A 23,315-nucleotide genomic window follows, 5' to 3' on the forward strand; every position below is an offset into this window, starting at 1 on the left:
AAAGAGGAGGAGAAGGAACCAACCTGAACCAGACATTTTTATCCAGGATCAGGGTTGGACAGGAGCATGCATGTGTCAGAACACAAGGAGAATAAGATAAGATGCATTAGGAGACTCCCTTATGTCAATGACTATAAACAATGAAGAATTCAGTGGAGTATTTTAGAGAACCAATGTTTTTAATGAGACTCCTTCTGTAGTTAAAAAGCTGGATAGTTGTGAGTTCAGTCCGATATGTGACTGGTTTTAAAATTTCATTTAAAAAATCAAAAGGCTGGAGTCAAAAATGAGGCCTTTCTCTGTGAGAAACACTTCCTGACTGAAGTGTTTTTGTTCTTCTTTCTCACAGGTCATTCAATTGAGATTCATTCTGTCCAATAGCTATAGTGTAACATGTGAACTCATCTCTTACATTGTGCCACTTGTAGAAAGAGCCAGAAAATCATCCTTGGATTTATAGTGTTTCTTCTTGGCAGGTTATGCCAGCTGTCTTTGAAATGGGAGTATAAGTTTTAGTCGGTTTACATGAATTGGTGCCAGTTTTGTTTTGTTTCTTTTTAGACAGGTTTCAGAGTAGCAGCCGTGTTAGTCTGTATCCGCAAAAAGAACAGGAGTACTTGGAGTGCTAAGTATAAGTATGAACCTACTGACCGCTATACTTACCTACATGCCTCCAGCTTCCATCCATCTACATGATCCATTGTCTACAGCCAAGCTCTAAGATACAACTCCTCAGACAGAGACAAGCACCTACAAGATCTCTATCAAGCATTCTTAAAACTACAATACCCACCTGCTGAAGTGAAAAAACAGATTGACAAAGCCAGAAGAGTACCCAGAAGTCACCTACTACCAGGGCCGGCTCTAACTTTTTTGCCGCCCCACGCAAAAAAGAAGAGTGCCGCCCCCCTGTCCCCGCGAGCGCCACGCCACGCTGCGCCGCGCCACCGTAACCCCCCAGTGCCGCCGAAATCCCCGCCCCCCCAGCACCACGCCGCCTGAATCCCCGCCCCCCAGAATTCTACGCCGCCCGAAGCCACGCCCCTCCTCCGAGCGCCAGCTCCCGCCCCCCCAGCGCCGCGCCGCACCAGCCCCCGCCCCTCCTCCGAGCGCCAGCCCCCGCCCCCCCAGCGCCGTGCCGCACCAGCCCCCGCCCCTCCTCCGAGCGCCAGCCCCCCCCAGCGCCGTGCCGCGCCAGCCCCGCCCCTCCGCCGAGCGCCAACCCCCGCCCCTCCTCCGAGCGCCAGCCGCCGCCCCCCCAGCACTGCGCCACGCCAACCCCCACCCCTCCTCCGAGCGCCAGCCCCCCCAGCGCCGCACCAGCCCCCGCCCCTCCTCCGAGCACCAGCCCCCGCCCCCCCCCCAGCGCCACGCCGCACCAGCCCCCGCCCAATAAATAAATTAATAAAAACCTGAGCGCCGCCCCGGCCCAAGGTGCCGCCCCAAGCACGTGCTTGGTCGGCTGGTGCCTGGAGCCGGCCCTGCCTACCACAGAACAGGCGCAACAAAGAAAATAACAGAACGCCACTAACGGTCACCTTCAGCCCCCAACTAAAACCTCTCCAGCGCATCATCAAAGATCTACAACCTATCCTGAAAGATGATCCCTCACTCTCACAGATCTCGGGAGACAGACCTGTCCTCGCTTACAGACAGCCCCCCAACCTGAAGCAAATACTTATCAGCAACCACACACCACAGAACAAAAATACTAACCCAGGAACCTATCCTTGCAACAAAGCCCGATGCCAACTCTGTCCACATACCTATTCAAGTGACATCATCATGAGACCTAATCACATCAGCCACGCCATCAGGGGCTCATTCACCTGCACATCCACCAAAGTGATATATGCCATCATGTGCCAGCAATGCCCCTCTGCCATGTACATTGGCCAAACTGGACATTCGCTACACAAAAAAATAAATGGACACAAATCTGACATCAGGAGTCATAACATTCAAAAACCAGTAGGAGAACACTTCAACCTCTCTGGTCACTCAGTAACAGACTTAAAGGTGGCAATTTTGCAACAGAAAAGCTTCAAAAACACACTCCAATGAGAAACTGCTGAACTTGAATTAATATGCAAACTAGATACCATCAATTTAGGCTTGAATAGAGACTGGGAATGGCTGAGCCATTACACACATTGAATCCATTTTCCCATGTTAAGTATCCTCACACCTTCTTGTCAAACTGTCTGAAATGGACTATCTTGATTATCACTACAAAAGTTTTTTCTCTCCCGCTGATAACAGCTCATCTTAATTAATTAGCCTCTTAGAGTTGGTAGGGCAACTCCCACCTTTTCATGTTCTCTGTATGTGTATATATATCTCCTTACTATATGTTCCATTCAATGAATCCAATGAAGTGGGCTGTAGCCCATGAAAGCTTATGCTCAAATAAATTTGTTAGTCTCCAAGGTGCCACAAGTACTTCTGTTCTTTCTTTTTAGAATATTCTATTGGGCGTTGCTAAGTACCAATTTGTGTTTCAGATTTCTCAGTTGTCAGAATGATATCATAATGAAAGGTTTCAGAGTAGCAGCCGTGTTAGTCTGTATCCGCAAAAAGAAGAACGAAAGCTTATGCTCCAATGATATCATAGGTACTGTGAGAACCTTACAGATCTTTATCTTTCTTTACTAGGGTCCCTCATGACATCTCAAAGTTCTTTGAATGCTGGGTTTTATATATAGGGCCAGGAAAGAATTACATGATGTTCTCAGTGCTCATGTTTATAGATACAGAGTTATAGGATGTTCAGAGTCTAAGTATATTTTTAAGAGATCATTAAAGCATATGTTAATGAGCATTTTGTTTATATAGCTACATATAGACAGACAATTTATTTTAGGTACTTCTAATGCTCCTATCACAGTAGTATCTAAGGGCTAGATTGTCACTAGGACTGCATGCCCATGTAGGGAAATAAAAGACCTTGGGTCTGGGACACATGAGTAAGTGGGGTTGCAAATCTCCTCCCCCAGTAGAGGTGCTATGTAAGGAGGTGCATGGAAGGGGCAGAGCCTTGTGTTTACCTGCACTCACAGACCAGCACAGCTGAGCTGGAGTGGGGAGATGTTTTAATTTGCTGCTGCTGCTACAGGCTAGCAACAAATTGCAATTGCTACCCACCTCCACACCACCCCAAGCAATACAAAAGCAGCAGAGGTATTGTGACTCAGAAGGTAATTCAGTTTACCCACCACTCCTTGCTCAGGGATCTGTCCAAAGTCCAAATTCTAGTCCTGGGTGTTCATAAAAGTAAACCTGTTGGCGTGGTAGTAAATTGCTGCAATTGGAGTTGCTCATGGAGCTGTTCCATCATGGCTTCTTTCTGCAGACCTCTGGGAGAAAGAAAAGAGGTAAGACATGGCATCATCGAGTTAGTTAGCAATGTGTCATCAAATCAGGAATAGATAGTAAGGACAAACAGACACAGGACAGAAACCCATACACACATCAAAAGCTCTGTTCTAGGCAGGTCATACCTACCTGTGTCAGAGAACTGAATGTTTTGCTTCTTTTACACTTTTGTAGCTTATCTTGCCAATAAACACCCCTGGATTGAATTTCATAGCGGATGGGTAGGTGTGAGAGAGGGCAAAAGAGAAAGAGAGAAGGTGAGTAAGGATCTATGGGTGTGCGGTGCCGGTGAGTGATTAGCTGCATGGGAATATGGTTAGGATAAGTGGGTGCAGGGATGGGCATAGGGTTTCAGTGGCAAAGAGGATATGATGAGTGTAGAAAGGTAGTAAAAAGGAAGAAGAGAATGGAATAGAAAGGAGATATTGGGGAAATAGAAAAGATAATGGGGAAATTAGAGAGTAAAGAGAACTATAAGAAAAGAATCTATGGGGTTGGGGGAGTTTTCATGAAGGAGGATATGGAAAAAAGGAAGAAAGAGAGAGTGACAATTTCATTGGAAGTGAGACAGACTGGAAGAGACAGTGGTGGGAAAGATATCAGGATTCTGAAGAGAAAATAGAAGGAAAGAACAGTGAGAAAAAAGTCCAAAAGCGAGGCAGACTGTTCACTGAAGTTTAATTCCTAAATAAGATAAATGGACACACACTTTGGCTGACCATACAAATGAGAGCTCATCAGCAACCCACAAAATTCAACAACTCGCCTCAATTTACCAGGGTGCATAAAATGAGCTTAACACTGTCTCCAAATTGTTTTGTTAAATTAAGAGGAGTTGTGGGCTGCTCACAAAGATTTGTCTGGCTATGCCGAAAGAATGACAGGAGACATTAGACATGGGTTTAATCTGGCCACAACTTTATTATTAGATGTCTAGGACTTACCCGGTGGATAAATGTGCAGTGCAGGTGAAAACCCCCACAATTCACTGAGGGGGTGGTGGTGTGAGTGCTTTTTCCACCCCCCGCCCCACCTTTCCGTTCATGTCCCTCCAGCAGATCCACTGCTGGGAACCTCCAATTCCAGCCAATTGCAGGGGCGGGGGGGGAGGCTTCTACCAGCTCCCCCTCCCCCTTTTCATCCAGGTCACTCCAGCAATTCCCTTGCTGGGATCTTACCGACCCCCCCCCCTCGTAGGACGGGTTAAGGTGGACTATAATGATGGGGGCATTGGCTCCCTGCCATACAAATCAGAGGAGTCCCCAACTGCCCCCAGCTCACTCAATTACCAAGCACCTCTCCTTAATTCCTTTTCCAAGCCATTTATCCCTTCTTTCGTGCTTTAATTTATGGAGTACCTATGCATGAACAGAGCCCACCTGAACCTGCTGCGAGGAAGGCGCAAACCCCCACACTGCACCTGGCCAATATGATGGTAAGGGAAAAATTCCTTCCCAGCCCCCCTTAAGGGGCGGCTAGCATAATACCCATAGCAGATATAGCTAATCACCCGGCATATTTCTGACTTAAATAGGGAGGGAGTGTGGGTGCTGCCTAGCCTCCTCCAAGTGATGAGGGGAGGATCCAGGCCCAGGCTGACCTCTTTAAACCCCTCATTCCTAGGTGGTGAGTCATCCACCACTCTGACTGCTTTTCCAGCAGTTTTACATCTCCCCTCCTCCCCACAAGCCAGAAAGCACTGCCCTCTTCTTCCAGTCAGCCAGACAAACCCACCCCTTGCTTAAAGTGCAGGGTGGTGAATTTCCCAGGTATTTGTTCCTGCTAGTGCTTCCCTAGACTCGTTCAATAGTACCAAATGGCGATGAATTCAGTCCTCAATTTGCCAGTGTGCATAAAATGAGCTTAACACTGTCTCCAAATGGTTTTGTTAAATTAAGAGGAGTTGTGGGCTGCTCCCAAAGATATTTCCCAGGTATTTTTTCCTGCTAGTGCCACCCTAGACTCATTCAATAGCACTGAATGCCAATGAATTCAGTGGCAGTTGTGCATTCTCAGTACCTCGCATGATCAGGCCTTAGAGAAAATGATGCTGAGAGGGTGGCCATGTTTTAGGACAGCAGTAGAAATTGTCTAAAGTGACTGTAATATGGGAATGTGACTGTAATATTAAACATCCTCCTGAACCAGCTCAACGAGCTTGTCTTGAATATGGTCCAATTTGTGGCAGCTCGAACTGAATGTAATGTATATGTAATGATGGAGGTCTATAAAATCATGAGTGGTATAGAGAAAGTAAATAAGGAAGTGTTATTTACTCCTTCTCATAATACAAGAACAAGGGGCTACCAAATGAAATTAATAGGTTGCTGGTTTGAAACAAACACAAGAAAGTATTTTTTCATGCAACGCACTGTTAACCTCTGGAACTCCTTGCTAGAGGGTGTTGTGAAGGCCAATACTATAACGGGGTTCAAAAGGGAGCTAGATAGATTCATGGAAGATAGGTCCATCAATGGCTATTAACCAGGATGGGCAGGAATGGTATCCCTAGCCTCTGTTTGCCAGAAGCTGGGATTGGGTGACAGAGCATGGATGATAACCTGTCTTGATGATAACCTGTCTGTTCATTCCCTTTAGGGCACCTGCCATTGGCCATCTCAGAGGACAGGATACTGGGCTTGATGGACCTTTGGTTTGACCCAGTATGACTGTTCTTATGTTCTATATATTTCAATATTATTAAATGTTGAGAAGGAATAGACCCCATGCTACTACACAATATTCTCGGATGTGTTTACTTTTTCATATACATAACCTGGCTTTCCCTGGAAGAGCAAGGACACTAAGGAGACTGCAGAGTAAATTTAATCAAACACAAACTATAGATTTTTATTATATTTAGGGCATTGCTTTGATGCTGCCACATGTTCTGATCCTGAGAGATGCTAAAAACCTATTGCAAAGGTAGTGCACTCAACCCCCATTAACTTTCATGGGAACTGAAAGTGCTCAGCACCTCATCAGAGTGAGTCCTGAAAGAGCAAATTTATCAGAATTAAATGCAAAAGAATGCATCAATACAATATTAGGGCCACAGCATTAAAATCACAAATATCCATGAAATGCCAAGTTAGTGCCAAGTAGCTACAAACACTCCGCTGCATTGTACATTTTTCTTGTTTTAGAATATAAGCACGACAAATAGTAATACAGTAAGTTATACAGTGGCTAGCCAGGAATAGATATGTAAAACTAAAACAGTATTTTAAGATTCTATTTCTGACTCTCAGTAACCGTGTAACAATACATGTATGCAATGTTGAAACCTTAACTTTTGACTACCCTTAATTTTTGCAGTTTCAGCCGGAGTCTTAATGCTGCATTAGCATACATTTTACATTTGTCTTCCAGGATTATAACAAATAAAAGAAAAAGAAAATAGAAATTGCCTATGCCTATGTTAGCATTTAAGTTTCAATTTTGCTTTGAAGATCAAACCTTCCTGATGTGAATTTGAGATAAATACATTTATTCTAAAAAGAGTTAGAGAAAACTTGGTGATTACATTTTACAGAAATTTGTGAAAACATTGTATTAGCTTTCAATTCTCAGGAGTTTATACCTCCTGAACCTTTGCTTTACATTTTGAGGTCTAGGGGCTCACTGAAGTCAATGGAAGTTTCTCCACTGACTTCAACAGACTTGACATCAGGCTTCAAAAGCTGAAACTAATTCAAAGCCATTCACCATCACGTGGTTTCTAGCTGACTGATGTTTGCAAAACATCACTCTGTTCATTCTGCTTGTACCTTATAACCCTTTTCCCTCATCTTTATTTGTATTGTCTAGTTCAGGGGTCGGCAACCTTTCAGAAGTGGTGTGCTGAGTCTTCATTTATTCACTCTAATTTAAGGTTTCACGTGCCGGTAATACATGTTAAAATGCCCCCATGCACCCCCCGGCTCCCCCCTCACCTAGGGTTTCCACATTTCAACAATCAAAAGAGAGGACGAGGGGGGGGAGAGCCCAGCCCCCATCCACTCCCTCCCACTTCCCAACCCCTGGCTGCCCCCCTCAGAACCTCCAACCCTGCTCCTTGTCCCCTGACTGCCCCCTCCTGGGACCCCTGCACCTAGCTGCCCCCCAGAACCCCACCCCCTACCTAAGCCTCCCTGTTCCTTGTCCCCTGACTGCCCCCTCCTGAGACCCCCCCCCACCCTAACTGCCCCCTCTAGGACTCCCTACCTGTCCCAACTGCCCCAACCCTTATCCACCCCCCCCACCCCCAGACAGACCCCCGGAACTCCCACGCCCCATCCAACCACTCCCTGTCCCTTGACAGGACCCCCAGAACTCCCGACCCTTCCAACCCTCCCCCTGCTCCCTGACTGCCCCCCAGGACAACCCTTACCATGCTCATGCCGGTCAGACGCTGGCTCCATGTGGAGGCAAAACACGCTGCCAGGCTGCCACGTGCACAGCCCCTCCCCCACAGAGTGCTGAGGCAGCGGGGGGGGGAGCTCTGGGAGGGGCAGTGGCAGCGGCAGCTCACACTTCCAGGAGCCGCAGAACCCAAGCACGATGAGGGGGCAGCCGGGGGCGCGCCTGCCACCGGTCTGGGGTCCCGGCCACCAGCCCCGCTCAGCCTCCTGCCAGCCTGGGGTTCCATTCACTCAGCCGGCAGCGGGCTGAGCGGGGCTGGCGGCCGGGACCCTGGCTGGCAGCCGCATGCCAGGCAAAATCGGCTCACATGCCGCCTTTGGCACGCGTGCCGTAGGTTGCCGACCCCTGGTCTAGTTAGAGTATGAACTCTTTGGGGCAAGGACTCTCTATTACCTTGTTGGACAGTACCTAGCACAATGGAGCACAGTCAAGGTTGGTCTTTACACACCACTGTCATAAAAATAATAAATAGTTATAACTGTCAATGTATGAAACTATAAACTTCAAGTAATTTTTGGCATGAAAACACAAGTTATCCCATATTTGTTCAAAACTGGGACAAGATTTGCATGAAATAGCCCTGAGTTTCGTCTCTAAGATTAACAAACCTCAGCAAACTTTTCAGTTAACCTGAAAACCTGAGCTATAGCAAAAGATGCAGCTAGACAAAAATGTGGTGTTTGGCATTATTGCAGATGTTTTCCACAGCTTAGATCAGGGGTGGCCAATCTGTGGCTCCAGAGCCACATGCGGCTCTTCAGAAGTTAATATGCAGCTCCTTGTATAGGCACTGACTCCAGGGCTGGAGCTACAGGCACCAATTTTCCAATGTGCCAGGGGGGGCTCACTGCTCAACCCCTGGCTCTGCCACAAGCCCTGCCCCGACTCCACCCCTTCCCGCCCCCTCCCCTGAGACTGCCATGCCCTCGCTCCTCCACCTCCCCCCCAGAGCCTCCTGCGCACCACGAAACAGCTGATCAACAGGTGTTGGGAGGGAGGGGGCACTGGGAGCGGCGGGGGAGCTAATGAGGGGCTGCTGACATATTACTGTGGCTCTTCGGCAATGTACATTGGTAAATTCTGACTCCTTCTCAGGCTCAGGTTGGCCACCCCGGCTTAGATCTACAAAGACCTGACATTGTAGGTGAACACTACTAGTTTGCATAGCTCCATAGGTGGACACGGCCCACTTACAATTATTAAGAATGGCATGTTTCTGCCCCAAGAAGCTCATGATCTAAATGAGACAACACAAAAAGGGATGACAAGAAACAAGGTCCATGGGGAAGAGATACATGAGGAGAAAGGTGAAAGTCCTTCAAGTGAAGATCACAGGATGTGTTTCCTGTTTTCCTGTGCTTAAGGGGATATTATGTTTAATATATTACAATTTTGAACAAAATATCAGTTAACAGCAACTAAGGCTGTAAATAAGAAATGGATCTCACTCCCTTTTGCTGTAATTAAAGTGAATGCATAAAGTCCCCTTGACTTCAATAACGACAGGAGTGCATTCTAATTTTCTCTCTTCTGACTCAAGTAAAAAGCTCTATTAGAAACAAATGTGAATAATCCAAAAGAGTCAGACAAGGAGTCCCTGGGTTGTAAAATCAAATTAATATTATATCAATGGCTGAACGCACAAAGCTGCAGTGGCCAAACCATTTTAAATATTTCCCCCCTCAGAGATTTTGGCAGAGAACAGCTTTACCACTATAGGTAAGGACAAGTTGCGTTATGGTACATATTACAGGAAAAATACTACATATTATATGCATATACTTCTAATAGACAGATTGTGAACCTCTTAATCAGACTGGAAATCACTTACTGCAGAATAGTCTCATTGAGATTACTCATGTGAATAACCAATCGCCAATGTAAGAACATAAGAATGGCCATTCCGGGTCAGACCAATGGTCCATCTAGCTCAGTATCCTGTCTTCTGACAGTGGCCAATACCTGGTGCTTCAGAGGGAATGAACAGAACAGGCAATCATTGAGTGATCTATTCCCTGTTGTCCACTCGCAGCTTCTGGAAAAGAGAGGCTAGAGACACCCAGAGCATGGGGTTACATCCCTGATTATCTTGGCTAATAGCCATTGATGGACCCGTCCTCCATTAACTTATCTAATTCTTTTTTGAACCCACTTATACTTTTGACCTTCACAGCATCCACAGGCAAAGAGTTCTGCAGGTTGACTGTGCATTGCATGAAGAAGTACTTCCTTTTGTTTGTTTTACACGTGTTGCCTATTAATTTCATTGGGTGACCCCTAGTTCTTGTGTTATGTGAAGGAGTAAATAACATTTCTTTATTCGCTTTCTCCATACCCATCATGATTTTATAGACCTCTATCATATCCCCTTTAGTCATCTCTTTTCCAAGCTGAAAAGTCCCAATCTTTTTAATCTCTCTTCATACAGAAGCTAATAATTTGTTGCTCTTCTCTGAACCATTTCCAATTCTAATATGGATTTATATAGTGGCATTATAATATTTTCTGGTTTATCTATACCTTTCCTAATGGTACCTAACATTGTAAGCATATTGATGATTGCTGCTGCACATTGAGTGGATGTTTTCAGAAAACTAACCACAATGACTCCAAATCTCTTTCTTGAGTGGTAACAGCTACTTTAGACCCCATCATTTTGTATATACAGCTGGGATTATGCTTTCCAATGTTTTCCATTTGTCAACATTGAATTTCATCTGACTGTTGCCCAGTCATCTAGTTTTGTGAGATATCTTTGTAACTCTTCGCACTTTGAAGTTAACTATCTTGAGTAATTTTGTATCATCTGCAAATTTTGCCACCTCACTGTTTATCCTTTTCTCCAGATCATGTATTAATAGCACTTGTCCCAGTACAGATCTCTGAGGAACACCACTATTTACTCCTCCCCTTTGTGAAAACTTAATGACTCCCTAACTTCATTCTGGGTCATAAAATATATGGAAAAAAAGTTTACAATCTTGCCCTAAATAGGAATGCAGTTAAATAATGACTGGAGCATATATATCAGTAATGGACAGGTAGGAAAAATTACAAGAATATTATAATTATCTCCCAAAACAAGCACTAGGAACCCAGAAATTCAGAGTTAAAGAAAAAATTACAAGAAATACAAACATGCTAACAGATAAAATGAAGTTAAGGCATTCAAATGGCCTATAGTGATATCATGGGAACAAAGAAAATTTCTCTTTAAAAAACATTTAAGTCAAATCTAGGGTGCTCCTTAATTATAAGTGCATGGTTATTAAATGATATTAATAGAGGGAAGAGTTAAGGATGTTTGGGTTCTTTAAGTGTGCATTCCTGTACCTTACCTTACCATGTTTTGATTTTTTTGAAGTTCAACCTTAACTGAATTTTACTGGGTTTGTAATGTTTGCTTTTTCATGACCAGTGCCTGTTCTGATAATTTAATAGGTCAAGTGGTAAATAATACATTTTTTCTGTAATACAGTTCTGATAATTTGAGAATTTATGGAACTTAACGAGTGTGATAAAACTTTTGTCTAAGAATTTAAGAAAACGTTTATCTTAAGATTTAAGAATTCTATTCAAGTTGCACCATTTTTCAAATAGAAAACTTTTAAATCAATATAACAGTTCATAAATGTCTCTGGATCTATTAGTGATTGAGGCAGTTGTAAAACAAAGTGGAAACAGTTATTTTCAGTTATCAAGTTACATTTTATATTAAATAAAATACATTTTCCATTAAAATTTGTTGCCAGGTTCATGTTATTACATACAATAAAAATAACACTATGAATAATGCTATTATGCTTTGTTAGCTTATTAACTTCTTAAATCGTTCTGCCATTAACATGTCCCTTAGTGTACATTTTCATAAAATAAAAATATAAAAATGGCTCCCTAACATCATTTTGCTTCATAAAATATTAGTAAGAATAGCACCACATAGAAATCAGTTATGTTTCATGCTATTACTCTCTTGTAGAGTTGCAATTTTGCAAGGTAGGCTTTTTGGAAAGAAGCAGTTGGATACACATATTTCTACAAAGTATATTAGTATGTGCCAAGATCTTGACTTGCAAAACATATAATTAGTGCAGTGTTTTATTACAAATCAAAGACAGTTCTCATTAACAGAATTATTTCCAGTTTATTTATAACAAATACTTCACACCTAATTTTTTATACTGTTGTTACACTAATGCAACTTCACTGGAGTCAAACCTGATTTAAACCAGCATACGTAAGTTCAAAAATAAAAAATAATAATAATGCTGATGGGACGGTATTTCTTTCACAGCAACTGAACCCCACAAAGAATACTTACTGTCTGCCCAAACAGCTCAGGCCTAATGCTCCTCTCACTCATGCCTATATAAATGAGGACTATCATAGGTACTTAGATGGTCCCCATTACCATAGCATCTGAGCACCTCACAACCTTTAATGCATTAATGCTCACAACATCCCTGTGAAGTAGGGAAGTACTAATTTCCCCATTTTACAGGTAGGGAACTGAGGCACAGAAAAGCCAAGTGATTTGCCCAGTGTGACAAAGTCTGTGGTGGAGCAACCATGAACCCAGAACCTTCAAGTTTTAGGCTAATACCATAACCTTGTGTGACACTGTGTAACAAGAAAATTGACGATCTGCACTACTGTGGTCACCAACATTACACACTTGTGATAAATCTGTACAAAGCATGCCTGTAAGATAAGTTACAATCTACTACGTATTATTATCCTGTTGAAATGTGTGTATCACCATTGTGTATGAAGTTATGAAATTTTACTGTATGCTGTTATAAACATGTTGTGTTCCTGGGTAATACACACAAGATAGATTTACATGTGATGGATCATGAAGGAGAATCAACTCTTCCAGTGGACCCCTCCCGAGGATGCCCCAGAGAGCATATGGACAATGGAGGTCCAGTGACTCAGCAGGACACGTAGAACATGTGATCCATGACTCCATGTTTGAGCCAATATTCTCCATGCATGTGAATTGGGGGTATAAATTGGAGACTGTGACATCTCCTCCTTGCCTCTTGCTCCATGTCTTTGAACTGTGATTTCCAACAAAAGGGGAATTTTGAGCAATGGACTGAAGACCCTAATATTTGGAATGAACCAGAGAGACTTATTGCAAGCTAGCAGATTTAACATCACTGCTGTTACCCTGATCTACAGACTCCGAAATCAACTGTAATGTATAGGATTCACTTTAACCGTTTAATAGCTCTCCTCTTTTCTTTTATTTATTAATAAATCTTTAGTTAGTTTACTAAATATCTGCTACCAGTGTCGTTTTTGGGTGAGATCCTGAAGTATATTTTGACCTGGAGTAAGTGGCAGGCTCTCTGGAGTTGGAAGCATCTATGTGTGCATATGTGTGATTTCAGGTTTTAATAATCATTTATCACGGAAGTCTGGTTTGTCTGGGTGGTGCATGACAGGCTAGAGGGCCTGAAGGGGACTGTCGGTGGCTTCATAATAGCGAGTATAGTAGTGAAAGCACACGTTTGTTACTGGCTTGGTGAAATCTTATGATAGAATATACCAACAGCTTGAGGTACATGCCCCATTTTCTGGCAGTCAGACCTGAGACTGGCGCTCTTAGCTGTGTCCCATACCAGGCAGCATGACACCCTGGACCATTCTTCCTCAGTTATTTTCTCCAGTTGCTCTCAGTGCAACTGAACTGAAGGCTCATAAGGAAGGGCACAGCTTCCCAGCAGTGGCTACCAAGGAACAAGCTCACTTAGAACTCCAAATAGATGCATGTACTTTTTATTGGAAACTCAACTGTGTCCATGACTATCCAGCTAAGGAATATGTGACCCTTGGAGTATTGAGCACAACTCCAGTGAAGGCACTTACACCAGCATTGAATTTGTCCATTAGAAGTTTTGGTTCATGAATCTGTGCCACGCATAAAGACCTTGGACCGCACCATCGTCACCCTGACCGCCAGAACGATGCTAGAAAGGACTCTGAAAGACGCCATCCACTGCCACTATGCCAAGAACCTTAAGCGGAAGCCGGACCAGGGTAAGGTGTTGGAGTTGTCCAGCAAGTGGGACACCAGCAACCACTTCCTCCCTGGGGGCAGCTCACCAGGTTCGCCGATTGGTGGTTCGTCCACCAGGCCTGACTCAACTGCGTTCCCCTCAACGGAGCCGTCCGCCATGGAAACCAGGACAAGTGCTGCAGGAAGTGCAGCTAATCCAATGAGATCCTGCCCCATGTCCTGTGTGGATGCCAGCACCACTCCGGAGCCTGGCGTCACCGCCACAACACCATCCAGAACTGGCTGGTGAAAGCCATCCTGCCATCCCTGGGGAAGGTCACCATTGACTCCGCCATTCCCGGAACGGACAGCTGACATCGTCGTGACCGACACGGAAAAGAAGAAGTCTCATGGTAGACGTCATGGTGCCATTTGAAAACAGGTCGCCGGCCTTCCTCGAGGCCTGAGCTCAGAAGGTGTTGAAATACACCCCGCTGGCCGACACTTTGAGAGCCCATGGCTACGAGGTCCAGATCCACACCCTGGTCATGGCAGCCCTTGGCATGTGGGACCCCCACAACAAGCCAGTACCGAGAGCATGCAGAGTCGGTCAATGCTACGCCTGGCTCATGAGACAGCTCATGGTGTCCGACACCATCAGGAGGTCCAGAGACATCTACATGGAACACATCACAGGACACCATCAGTACCAGGTCGAGTAGTCAAGACTGCCGGCCAGAGAAATAACCCACTTCCTTTCCTGATGAACCAAAGGATGCACCCCACCCATATACTTACTTGCTACACCAATACTGACTTGGACTCTAAACATTCCATGGGTGGCGTACCCAAGCCCACTTATCCACTGATGTTTTAAAAACTCCTGCACCCCAATCTGGGTCTATGCTGGTTATGTGCTATGTATGTATCTCGTGAACCTTGTAACCGATACTTGTAATTCCTCATAACCCAAGCCTGACCCCAGATGTACACTACCTTCCCTCTTAACTTGTGTAAATTTGACTTTAAACATTAACTTTAATAAAAATTTTAATTCTATCATATCTGGAACAAAAAATAAACCTGGGGGAGGGGGATGTTTTCACAGTATGCACTTCTGTAATAGCTGTGAAACCAGGTTTCTCTATTTCTTGTTTAAAACTAATGAATCTAATCAAGAGGAACTGGGAAGGAACTAAATTTTGATTATATTCAGTAAAACTAAACTAGAAAGCGGCTCAAATGTGTAAATGTAAGCACAGATGTTAAAGTAAGGCTTGGAGCTTATAACAGCGGTCGCTGAAAGGTGAAAAGGTATTTTAAAGTGCAAAGCTGCTATTAAGCCTCAACCCTGTACAACAAGCATGGGATGGGAAATTCTGTCATTCCAAAATTTCCTTTTGTACCAAATGGGAATGAAAAGCCAAACTTTGAAATTTCATGCAAAATAAAAACGCCAAAAAAAATGTTTATGAAATAACTTTATCAAAATATTTCTTTTCAATAAGGTCAAAGCACTTCATTGCAACTTTTTATATTTCACTATAGTCAAAAACTATAAATCAAACACATACAATTCAAACTGATAAAGTTGAAATTAAGCACTTCAATAGTTTTTCATAGAAAATGTCAACAAAATTGATCCACCCTGTGAAACGTACTGCTTTCAATTAAAATTAAAAAGGTCGTAGAACAGTTTTTAAACTAAGGGCTGGGGGAAAGCCGACCGGTGCGGAGGAACATGTGGTTCAGACATCCCTTAGGAGGATCTATAAATGGAGATTCCCTATGTCCTAATAAGGAGGAGAGGATGGAAAATGATAAAATACAGGGAGGATCTGATGAGAAATAGTCAAATGAAAAAAAGTCCCATTCAATTATATCATGCAATAGGGGACAGCCAAAAAAATGACAAGTTTTTAAAATGCTTATATACCAATGCTAGAAGTCTAAATAATAAGATGGGTGAACTAGAGTGCCTAGTATTAAATGAGGATATTGATATAATAGGCATCACAGAAACCTGGTGGAATGAGGACAATTAATGGGACACAATAATACCAGGGTACAAAATGCATTGGAAGGACAGAACAGGTCATGCTGGTGGGGGAGTGGCACTATATGTAAAAGAAGGCGTAGAATCAAATGAAGTAAAATCTTAAATGAACTAAATTGTATTATAGAATCTCTATGGATAGTAATTCCATGCTTGAAAAATAAAAATATAGCAGTAGGGCTATATTACAGACCACCTGACCAGGATGGTGTTAGTGACTCTGAAATGCTCAGGGAGATTACAGAGGCTATTAAAATAAAAAACTCAATAATAATAATGGGGGATTTCAACTATCCCCATATTGACTGGGTACATATCACCTTGGGAAGGGATGCTGAGATAAAGTTTCTTGACACCTTAAATGACTGCTTCTCGGAGCAGCTGGTCCTGGAACCCACAAGAGGAGCGGCAATTCTTGATTTAGTCCTAAGTGGAGCATAGGATCAGGTCCAAGAGGTGAATATAGCTGGACCGCTTGGAGATTAGTGAAACAGAAATTAAAAGGTACAGTACCAAAAGTAAAATCCCTGCAAGCTGCTTGGAAACTTTTTAAAGATATTATAATAGAGGCTCAAATTAAATGTATACCCCAAATTAAAAAACATAGTAAGAGAACCAAAAAAGAGCCACCATGGTTAAACAACAAAGTAAAAGAAGCAGTGAGAGGCAAAAAGGCATCCTTTAAAATTGGAAGATAAATCCTAATGAGGAAAATAGAAAAGAGTATAAACTCTGGCAAATGAAGTGTAAAAATATAATTAGAAAGACCAAAAAAGAATTTGAAGAACAGCTAGCCAAAGACTCCAAAAGTAATAGCAATTTTTTTTAAATACATCAGAAGCAGAAAACCTGCTAAACAACCAGTGGGGCCACTGGATGATTGAGATGCTAAAGGAGCACTCAAAAGATGATAAAGCCATTGCGGAGAAACTAAATGAATTCTTTGCATCGGTCTTCACTGTTGATGATGTGAGGGAGATTCCCAAACCTGAGCCATTCTTTTTGGGTGACAGATCTGAGGAACTGTCCCAAACTGAGGTGTCATTAGAGGAGGTTTTGGAACAAATTGATAAACTAAACAGTAATAAGTTTCCAGGACCTAATGGTATTCATCCAAGAGTTCTGAAGGAACTCAAATGTGAAATTGCAGGACTCTTAACTGCCATCTGTAACCTATCATTTAAATCAGCTTCTGAACCAAATGACTGGAGGATAGCTAATGTGATGCCAATTTTTAAAATGGGCTCCAGAGGTGACCCTGGCAACTACAGGCCAGTAAGCTTCACTTCAGTAACGGGCAAATTGGTTGACACTATCATAAAGAACAAAATTGTCAGACACATAGATGAACATAATTTGTTGGGAAATAGTCAACATGGCTTTTGTAAAGGGAAATCATGCCTCACCAATTTACTAAAATTCTTTGAGGGTGTCAACAAGCATGCGGACAAAGAGATCCAGTGGATATAGTTTATTTAGATTTTCAGAATGCTTTTGACAAGGTCCCTCACCAAAGGCTCTTAAGCAAAATACAAAGTCACTGGATAAGAGGGAAGGTTCTCTCATGGATCGGTAACTGGTTAAAAGATAGGAAACAAAGGGTAGGAATAAATGGTCAGTTTTCAGAATGGAGAGATGTAAATAGTGGTGTAACCCAGGGATCTGTACTGGGCCCAGTCCTATTTAACATAGTAATAAATGATCTGGAAAAAGGTGTAAATGGTGAGGTGGCAAAATTTGCAGATGATACAAAACTACTCAAGATAGTTAAGTCCCAGGCACATTGAAAAGAGCTACAAAAGGATCTCACAAAACTGGGTGACTGGGCAACAAAATGGCAGATGAAATTTAATGTTGATAAATGCAAAGTAATGCACATTGGAAAACATAATCCTAACTCTACATATACAATGATGGGGTCTAAATTAGCTGTTACCACTCAAGAAAGATCTTGGAATCATTGTGAATAGTTCTCTGAAATCATCCACTCAATGTGCAGCAGCAGTCAAAAAAGCAAACAGAATGTCGGGAATCATCATGAAAGGGATAGATAATAATATAGAAAATATCATATTGCCTCTATATACATCCATGGTATGCCCACATCTTGTGGTCGCCCCATCTCAAAAAAGATATATTGGAATTGGAAAAGGTTCAGAAAAGGGCAACAAAAATGATTAGGGTTATAGAATGGCTTCAGTATGAGGAGAGATTAATAAGACTGGGACTTTTCAGATTGGAAAAGAGGCGCCTAAGGGGAGATATGATAGAGGTCTATAAAATCATGAGTGGTATAGAGAAAGTAAATAAGGAAGTGTTATTTACTTCTTCTCATAATACAAGAACAAGGGGCTACCAAATGAAATTAATAGGTAGCAGGTTTAAAACAAACACAATAAAGTATTTTTTCACGCGACGCACTGTCACCTCTGGAACTCCTTGCCAGTGGGTGTTGTGAAGGCCAATACTATAACGGAGTTCAAAAGGGAGCTAGATAGATTCATGGAAGATAGCCATTGATGGACCTATTAGCCAGGATGGGCAGGAATGGTGTCCCTAGCCTCTGTTTGCCAGAAGCTGGGATTGGATGACAGGGCATGGATCACTTGATGATAACCTGTCTGTTCATTCCCACTGGGGCACCTGCCATTGTCCACTGTCAAAGGACAAGATACTGGACTTGATGGACCTTGGTCTGACCCAGTATGGCTATTCTTATGTTCATCAAATTAGCATTTTCTTATGGAAAATGGTTCCATTGGAAAAATTTTGATCAGCTCTAATGCTTACCTACACTTAAGAATTCTGAATCCATCAACTGTCTTGTGCATGTGACCTAAAGCAGAAAATGAAAGCCGGTTTCCAATTTCAGCTCTCTTGTAAATGCCTCCAAAGAGCAGAGGAAAAAGATGACTCTCCAGCCCAGCCTCCCACCTTACTTTGGCACAGATCTTGGCCCTGGTTCTGTGAGGCCCCTTTGGCAATGGAACAAGTGTGGTTCTGCTGCGCAAAAGCGGATGAGTAGGATTCATAGGAACCATGCAGGAAGTATAGACCTCCTTCATGTTGCAGAGCTCAGCTGCATAGGGGCCCATGCAGGGAGGGATAGGTAAGAGCAAGATTGAAACTGGGGTATGGTCTGCTGCCTTTGGAATCCTCCTTTTCTCACTGTGTCCCCATGAGACAGGCAAACGAAGGGCCACAAAATCTACTCCAGCCTACGGAGTGGCTCAAGAGCTATTCCTCATCTTGGGAAAAGGGTTCTACCTCCTATCTGTCAGGGACCTAGCCAGCCCGCTTTGGCTGAGGATTAGCTCATTTGGGAACAGTATGTATGGCTCATTAGATACACAGCCTCCTCAAAGTGCTGAGAGAGGTAGAACTGCTGTTCAGTGGCACTGTTAAGTGTTAGACTAACAACTGTGACAAGTAACTATCCCTATATGGAGGATAGTTATTGTTATGACAAACAATACAAAAAACTGTAAACAAAGAAACAAAAAGGCCCCTCACTTTTGGCTACAAAACCAAATAGAGTTCAGGTTGTCCTTGGATAAGTCACCTTAAAACATTTTCACAGCCTGAATTCTAGATAGCATCCACTTTTTATACCAATTGTTTATACAATTTACTTTACATTAAACTGGCCTTCGAAAAAAAAAACCTTCTAACTGTGATAAAACCCAGAGAAAAATAATTTCCTGAAGGTTGCTAGTTATCACCCTGAACCACTGAAATGTAATCTTCCAGTTAGTCAATTTCTTGGAGTTAAGAAGATCTACCTAGATGAGCCAGAATTTAAAAACAATCAATAGTCCTACATGATAGATTCCTTCCTAAAGGTTACAGGGTTTTTGGATTAATCAAGTGCATCACAAGACAAAGAACTCTGTAGAGGTGAAATGGTCAGAATTGGTGCAAAAATAGTTATGAATATTAAAAACAATCCAAATAGCATGAATTGCAATTATATTATTTATAGTATAGTCACCTCTATTGAGTTTCATGAGATCTGTGTAATGCTACATAAAATTATACAATTTTACACATTATGCTTACAGGCTCTGTTAGGTCATTTTACTTCATGAAATATAAAACAAGGATCAGAGACTTCTTTTTAGGAAACTCTTGTCCTGTTTCTTGTCCATTAGAGATTGTTTTCGTGAACATCCTTGTGAAACCCATGTGATTTTATGCAGAAGCATTTTTCTTTTAAGTCCAAAAAAGAAGGCAGCACTGGAAAGGAGGAAGAATTTGTTGGAGTCATCAATATTTCTGCACATGTGCAGAAAGCAGAGCAAGATACTCGGAATGGCCCAGAAAAAAATCCAGAGGGGGGTGCTCAGTACCTTTCTTACAGAAAGCATGGAAACTTCATTAAGAGAAAGCAGTTTGGCATGTCTTTACATGGCCTCAATCTGTGGGTATGTCTACGCTGCAACTGGAGGTGTGATTGCAGTTTGCGTAGACATACACATGCTAGTTTTAATTTAGCAAGCTCACTAAAGATAGCAGTGAAGACATGGAGGCATACACCCATGCACAGGCTAGTACATACCAGGACTCTGGGCAGCATTGTACAGCTAAAGCTGAAGCCTGCACTGCTGTGTCTTCACTGCTATTTTTAACAACACTAACTAGATCAAAGCCTAGTGCGGGTAGATCTACCCGAGTTACAACCACACCTCCGATTGTAGCATAGACAGACTCCAATTGGCTCAGCCCTCAGAGTCTGGAACTAATTTTTTTTTAATATATTAAACTATATATGTGCTATGAGAGTTGGCCTCAGCTGAACAATCACAATGAACAGTCAGAAGATGTAGCTGTTTTCAACACAGCATCTTATTTTTGGCTACAGAATTCCTACTAGACATACAAATTCAGGAGAGCAAATCAACTATTAACTGAGAACTAGGTGATGCTAGCTAGAAGGATCCACACACCAGACTTTCTTCTTGCTGAAAAGAAAGAAAGTGTTTGGTTATGGACAGAGAAATTGCAGTTTCATCCATCCCAAATCCCATCTGGGAAAATGCAGAGTTGGGGCTAGACTATAGACTGAGAAACTTTGTCTCTGAAGCAACTCAGGCTGTAAAGAACATATCTATGTGGGTGTGTTAAAATGTAAATCTCATGCTGAAACCCTATATTGTGATGCAGAGGTTACGTCCATCAATGTGCACTATATTAGGTGCAGAAACAGTTTGTGAACATCCGTATAGGAAGAACACATTGGTACACTTACTACCCAATAGCTTTTGTTAAAAAAATTATTTAACAGTTTGCAAGAAGAAGTTAAAATATTTCTTCTTTGTATTAAATATAAATATTTGTATACTAAGCAGTATTTTCTCTTTGATAGTGACTAAGAGCTGTTAAGACCAATGTTCATAGTTTTGAATCCAAATAGCCCCGAATTTGACTTTCTGCAATGCTTTCAGACAAGACAAAACTCTGACCTGTGCTGCAACAAAAGCTTAGTAACTAACACCTATAAGAAAACAGACACTGATCATTACAGCTGGGGATCAAAAATTATTCACACAATTATTTTCCTCTTTGAAACCTGTGGTTGTGTTGAAATAGAAACTTTCTGAATGAAAATGAAATAAGTAATTTCAACATGTTACATTTTGGCTTGAAACAAGTCAAGTTCACATTTTTCATTTTGATATGTCCAATTTGAAACATTTTGTTCTGTACAAATATTTTATGTCAACTTTCTGTTTTAATCCCAAATGGAAACTATTTGTGAAATGTCAAAATTTCCTACTGAATGAGAATTCCATTTCCTGACTAGCTCTACTGAGCATACATTTTATATTCTACATGGTTTTACATGGGTCCCTCACCCAATCAGGAACAGCCTGAGGATACTATGGGGAATGGAGAAGAGGAGATCAGTTGGCACAGAGGCAGCAGAACTTGAGGAGCAGGGACAGAACTCAGGATGAAGATCTGGCGCTATATTTTTTGCTAACTTGGGGGTAAGATTACTTACTGCTCCCAACTCCCTTGTTTCTGTGTAAACATCACTTTCATGCTCACATCTCTTAGAGAAATACTTTCAAAGCCCAGAAAAATCCCCAAACAAAAAAAAGTTTTCAGTTCCCATTGTTCTTATGGCTGCACTCATTTCTAACTCCATTAATTTAGCCATTGGTCAAACCAGAACATGTTATTCAGTAATCCAACCATGAAAAGTCACACTGAATAATATAAATAATTCCTTCAAAGCTCTTGTGGTCTGTTGATGTTGATGACATATTGTATGACACAAACCCAGCAATGTTGCATCAAATCAAGGAAGAAGATGGTGTCCTGGGGAAAAACAGGTTGGCTTATTTAATGTAGTTTACTTTAGTGAGATTTAAGGTTGGAAATAGTAGTAACACTTAATCCAAGGATATAATACATTTGTCTAAAGAGTTCTTCTCCATTGTCTTGGAACCTTTAGTGATGACTTTTTCTTAACCTCCAGAAACAGGCCCGATAAACTCTAAAATACATTACCTATGATTAGAGCTGGGTGGGAAATGTTTTTCCTATCCTGGGAAAAATTGAGATTTTGAGAAAGTCAAAATCTCAAAAAATGACAAACCAACCCCCTGTTTCCTCACCCCCACCCCCACCAAAAAAAAAACTATTTGGGTCAATTGAAATATTGTGTTTTGATATTCTGAGGTGTTTCATTTTGATTTTGACCTATTTTATTCATTTATTTTTAACTGCACTTAGCTTAAATTTCCAAACAAAAAGTTGTTTTGAACAGAAAAAAATGGATTTTTTTTTTCAAAAAAAAATTCAAAATGGGTCATTTCAATAATTTCTAATTTTTTAAAACTTTAAACATTCATTGAAACTGACTCTTTCCTAGTTTCATTTCTGATGAATTAGCATGTCTAATGAAAAATATTTTGAATGAAAAATTTGCAGTCAGCTCTAGTTGTGATGTTAACAAAGCTCTTTTCATTTCTTCTGATACTTTGTTTTAGATAAAGACATTATGCTGAAGTGGACTAACAATTTAGTGAGGAATAAACAGTTGCATAATATGTATGTATGTCAAGCACAATATTCTTTAAAGTAACAATTGTGTAGTTTCAAGAAGAGACCCTATTGGCAGGGGTTTGATGGGCTTAACGATTCCTCCATATACATTTATTTGTGAGATGGTGTCTTTACAAAGTTACTTTTGTTATTTGCATGAGCAGAAGCTGGGTTGGAGTAAAATCCTACTTGCCTTATTCACATGAGTAGTCACATTGACACGAAAGAGTCAGGAAAGTAGCATCCAGATCTTGAGGTAAAATGCAAGTAATATCATACCACTTATTATGAAGAATGTTCCTTGCCATACTAAGTTATGCATAGTAAGTTATGCCTTAGCAGAAGCTGAGCTTATGAGTGTTTATTACTAGGTTCACCCCCACTTCAAGACAACATACAGTTTGAACAGATTGCTTATTT

The sequence above is a fragment of the Chrysemys picta genome, chromosome 1 (genome assembly GCF_011386835.1).
Source record: "Chrysemys picta bellii isolate R12L10 chromosome 1, ASM1138683v2, whole genome shotgun sequence".
NCBI lineage: Eukaryota > Metazoa > Chordata > Testudines > Emydidae > Chrysemys > Chrysemys picta.